The sequence below is a fragment of the Vulpes vulpes genome, chromosome 15 (assembly GCF_048418805.1).
Source record: "Vulpes vulpes isolate BD-2025 chromosome 15, VulVul3, whole genome shotgun sequence".
NCBI lineage: Eukaryota > Metazoa > Chordata > Mammalia > Carnivora > Canidae > Vulpes > Vulpes vulpes.
In genome coordinates, this window is record NC_132794.1 from 97,330,066 (window position 1) to 97,336,069 (window position 6,004).

Genomic DNA, 6,004 nt, shown 5'->3' on the forward strand with positions numbered 1-6,004 from the left:
ACTGCATTTTTCTGAGTATATATGGACTTTGAACCCCAATTAAATTCAATGTAAACCTTATGAATTTCATAAAATCAAAGGGTCATATCTTTTTTTTAAGATTTTATTTACTTATTCATGAGAAACACACACAGAGAGACAGACACAAAGGCAGAAGGAGAAGCAGGCTCCCCACAAGGAGCCTAATGTGGGATCTGAATCCCGGGCCAGGGATCATACCCTGAGCCAAAGGCAGATAGATGCTCAACCGCTGAGCCACCCAGATGTCCCCAAAGGGTCATGTCATAAAAAATTATACAATTATATGAAGATTTTAGGCTTCCATCGCCACATTTTATTTAATGTTTAAAAAATTCCTGTGTGGAAGAATGTCTTAGTGATTCTATATGAAAGATGAAGAAACTGGGCTCCAGTATTATACAACCTATAGTATAATTCAGAGATTCTGAGTCTAAACTTTTGCTCTTTTCTGTAACATGTTTTATACTTTTATTTTCATTTCTGTGTCAAGAATAAGGTTGGCTTATATAGATGCCCAATAAATGTGTGTGATTGAATTGCAAAATATTTATGTACATTAAACTCCATAGTTAATCAGTTCAACTTGCTGGGGATACAAAGATGAATTACAAACCAGCCCTGTTTTCTTTCACCATTGTAATGTTGGCAGTCTGACGGAATCGTGTAAGTAGATACATTTTAGTACTAAACTTTAAGAATAATTAGTGGGCATAAAGAATAATGTGTGGATTCCAGATAAGGGGAGCAATTATTCCACCCATTCCAGGAGACTTAGGCAAGGCTTTACCAAGGACTTTGCAATTTTCTGGGATTTGAAGGATTAGTAGGAGCTTAACAGGTGAATAAAGATAGCTGAACATTTGCTGCAAAGAGAAATGGTATGTAGAAAATACAGAGTATTAAGAAATTTGCTGAGTGTTATGACAGTGGCAAGAACCTTATTGTGCCTTAAGATTAGTGGCCCTGTGGGTAAGTATTTTATTAGAAGAGACTGGAGAGTTGGATAGAAGCCAAAGGAAATAAATTGTGCCTCAAGTCTAGGCCCTATGGTAAGCACTTTACAGATTGTTTTTTTATTAAATTAATGCCCCTAGAGCGACAATATGTGGTGTATTTCACACCAGGAATGGGGCACAAGATCTATTTTTGTGGCTCAGGCTTCACAGGAAGTCTCAATATTAAGATATTCTACTCTCATTTAACTATTGGTTCTTTGCTATCTCAATAAAAATTTCAGCAAACTTGAAGAATAATATAAATTAACAAGCTTATTATAAAACTTATATGGAAATAGGAAGAACCTAAACTAGTCCAAATGTGAGAAAGAAGAAAAATTCAATTAGGTGAATTGGGAAAGGAGCAGAGCTGACAGACAAGCAGGGAAGGGTTGTAAGAGCTTGAAATAAAAATATGGAATGAAAAATGACCTTGTCCTTTCTAGAAGCAGGAAGACAAAGCAAAAATACCAGCTTGACTGGTATAATAATTTGAATGCTTAGGCTTGGTTGTGAGGTAGGAAAAGGGCTGTAGGATGGGGCTTGAACCTTGACGGCAATGTTGGAAAGTAACCCTTATATCTGAGGGATAGGGAAACTTGATCAACTCTCCACTCGAGGTACAAACAGCACATTTCCTTTTCTTTGAGTCAGCTCCGAGTTGAAAGCTCAAAAGTGGCCTGTGGTCCCAGCAAATATATCAGCAAAAATGTAACTTTCATTGATCTCAATAAAAAATTCAAAGAAGTCTCTTGCAAAAGCAGAATATACAATGGATTAAATGATAATAAGTCTCTAGAGAAAGCCAGGCAGGTTCTCATAAATCTCTGTGTACTTCCTACAGGAGAGGAAAGTATATAGCATTTCCCTTCAAATGCTCTTGGTCATTTCCTTATTATGCTTGGTTCAAAAAAATTTGTCTGGGGCTTGTGGAAGTTGGTTGTCACAATATCCAATATTTCAGGCTACACATAAAAATACGAGTGAATTAATTCAAACTTGCTATTTCGGAACACCTGGAATGACAAATCCACAAAGGGCTTTACATGTGTTAACCACAGCAGCTCTCCCTTATAGAGAAGACTAAATATGACTCTGACTATCTATATCTAGAGGACTTTCCTTCTGAAAAATCTTTGTAAAAAAACTCATTATTGATGGTGAGGGGGAATGTGAGAGTAGCACAATTACTGAGGCAAATATGGAAATGACGGATTTTCCATCCAAACTGTCTATCTAAATGCCTTTTAAAGTCTCTTCAATTGCTGTTCCCATATTCTTCACTGGATGGAAAAATGAGTGCATTGCCTGCCTGTTTCCCTGAATCAACTGAGAATTTGTTCTGATATGAGGCATGATGATATTCATTTCTGAAAATGAGTAAGAATTTTCAGAATTAACTCTCCTTAACCTTTGAAAGTATTCCTAATTCAGATTCAGCATTTATTTTTCTATGTGGGGAGGGAGCTGAATGGAGGTAGGTTGCTGGGCAATGCTGAGGTGGTGGTGATGTAAGCCCCCAGTTAACCTAGTTCCTAATCAGGAAAGATATTTTCTAATTCCCCACTCTCACTCTTTAGTATAATTTTCTGAGGAAACCAAAGCTTTGTCCAGCATTTTGGAAGTCATTTCAAGACTGAAGAGATTTCTCCATAAGGGAAGGACAAGGGTTTCATGTAGTAATGGTAGAATCAGGAGTTGACTCATACCTTCAGAGTTCTTGGTTATCTAATCCTAAAAGAAAAGGCAATAGGTCAGCCCCACTACATGCAGGTAGCCCTGGCTCTCCCTGGTATCTAAACCCCCAACCATTTCACTTGCCTCTAGGATGCAGTCAAATGACACAGAATATTCCAAGCGTTCATATAATGCATTTTGCTTTGGGGCTTTCAAATAACCTTCACAAAAGAAATAACAATAATTACTATCATTATTTAGCATTTACTATGTGTGTTAGAATTATGCTAAGCATTTTTAATAAACGATTTCATTAAATATTTGGAATGCTCAGAGAGTTATCAATATTTTACCTATTTTGAAAATTAGTAAATAAAGCCCTAAAGAGTTCAGGTAACTTGCCTGAAGTGACATGCATAGCATATGTTAAAGCTAGCACTTGAAACCCATTTAGGATAACCTCAGAGACTGAATTTTATTACATATCTGCAAAATGTCAGGACTGGACCAGAGACACAGCTATGGATTTGTAAATCAGGGACCGAGTATAAATCCATCTCTTTTATGTACTCAACTGACCCTGCCCAGCCTCTAAGATAAAGTACAGTTTTTGTTTTTTAAATCTGAAAATTGGGGAAAAATAATTTCCTTATGAGAATTAAGATAATGAGAGAGAGTTTAGCACATTCTCTAGCCAAACGTAGGTAAACATTACTGGGTTCTGAGCTTAATAGCTATACAGAGTTCACGAAATAAACTATTTTTGCCTTTACATGAGCTGTATTACAGATGCAGAACATACTTGTTTATTCATATCATACAAGTAAGTCAATAATCTGCTTATAAGTTTATTGAAAGTGTTCATTTTCAGTACTTAAAATAGGCTTATATATCTATATATCTGCAAGGATGTAAGGATTGTGTGAAGCAGCAAAAGGGTCATAGAGAGTTTCTTTTTTCTATTTTTTTTTAGCATTTCAACTGTATTGGTATTACACAGTTAAGAGGCAATGTGTTTTATTCATTATATATTTTTGTATATTTGGAGGAGTTCATAATAAGATATATTCCAAATAATTTTAGGCAGATTTAAATTATATTTATTCTGTATATAATGCTAAACTATAAATTTATAAGTAATAAGCTATTTATTTATAAATAATAAAATATATTTTTTATATCTTTGGATTTTCCTCTTCCAGGGATTCCTCCCAGAGGCTTCCTTTTGGACCCTCTCTTAGACTCTGATCTTGTCTGAATGCTGTACTTAAAATCAGTACTTTGTACTTAAAATCACCAGTCTGTTCTCCAATTGTTTCCTGAGTAATTATTTTGTCATCCTCTGAAACCTAGGCCCACAGAAACAGGTCTTGGGTCTTACCTCCTGGTGTGAAATATACCACATCATGAAGGATATTGAAATGTCCACAAAAAAAGGGATCTGTTTGTATTTTACTCCTGCAGCAGCTATGCCAGGGCCAGTGTTTTTTAAATAGCAGGAACTCAGTGTAAGTGTGGAACATCTGGCTTAATTGATTTGAGGTACTAGGATTTTTCAAGTTTACATTGTTAAGGATGAGATGCTCCTTGCCACGGATTATCATTCCTCAAGTTTTAAGGTTAAATATCATTTTATTTGAGTTCAGATGGGGGAGGGAATGTAGGTTATGCCAGAGGCTGTAACATTAAAATGGTATTATCAATAACTTACTGAATTTTTGTTATGTGCATGATCTATTGCTTTAAATTATTTAACTCTAATATTACAATTGATGCTAAGAAACAGGCATTATTATTACCATTTCCATTTTATTCAGTGAGGTATAAATATGGCACAGAGAGTAAATTGCTAAAGTCATAAAGCTGGTAAGTGACCCAGAGTTTGAACTTAAGTCCTATTCAGAATCCCACTTCAAGATCATTAACTAAGCAGTATATGCAAGTCCTCTTTCACAGTATGAGACCCCTACTCCCCACCCCCCTCAACCCCACACTGCCCCCCACCCCCAGCCAGGGATAAATGAGGGCTTGCTTTCATTCCCCTGGCTTTTATTCCTGGTTACAATGATATACTTATAACATTCACAGCATTTTACTTTTAAAGGCATGAGGGTTAGGGAGGTTGGACTCAAATCAGGGAGGGAGTCTCTGCTTAGCCTTTTATCGATGTTACTTTGTGTAAATTATTTAACTTCTCCATACAAGGTTTGTGCTGTATGAAATGATAAAAATGTATCCGTTCTCTAACACGCATGTGTACTGCCTGCTTTAGTGAATATCTAGGCAGTGCTTCCCACAGAGCCCTGCAAAAAGGTAGCCATCCAAGTTGTTCTTATAATTTTCATTATTATCGTTAGCACCATTGTCACTATTTGCAGGAGACTCTCGGACTTCCTACATGAGCTGCATATGGAATTCTGAGGAGAGTTAACTGTAGATGTTAGATGATTTAGAGAATTTAATAGAGTCTTTACTTATTTGCTTAATATTCCCAATAAGTAGGCCACCAAACCATAATTATGTGATGACAGTTCTTATATCTTCCCAAGAAAGAAGTAGGGCATTTGGTATGACAAAGGATTTCTTTTTGATTATAATATCTGTATGTGAAAACTTACCAACCCCTAGAAATAATTATAGATTTTGTTGTGATTTTCATTGAGCGACCCTGATTGAAAATGATAAAGTTATAATAGGAACTCTTAAGGCAAAACCCAGTATGTACAGTGGCTGTATCTACAATGCATGCTGACATCAAGGGAGATATTCATCTCATTACCCCTGAGAGCAGCATATTCCACTTTCTTTCAAACCAAGGAACTCTATTCTCTCCTCTACACACACACAGCACTTTGTGTGTTTAGCACATGCCTCATTAAAAAACATCATTCTTTTTATTATCTTTTTAGATCAATGGTTCCATCATGGCCTTTGGGTAAATTTTCATGCACAAGACTACGTTTCCCTAGTATCTCTTCCTACTCTGAGTCACAGAATGTTGCCTTAAAAATGTAGTTCTTTAAAATATAACTTTGATCAATAACTAACTCTGGATTTGGTGAAGTTAAATGCAGTTGTTTCTACACCAATGCAGAGCATTTTGAAGATCCAGGGACTCTTGTGATGTAATGTAGGAATCAACAGCTCTCTGGTGTCATGAAGACCTGGGTTCAAACTTTGGTTCAACCAAATTTGAGCTCTGTGACCCTGAAAATTCATTTAATCTTACTCAATATTTTTATGTGTAGAATTAGCATAATAAGGTTACATGCCATATAAAACCTACCACTGCAACTTTTGGATCAAAGAGG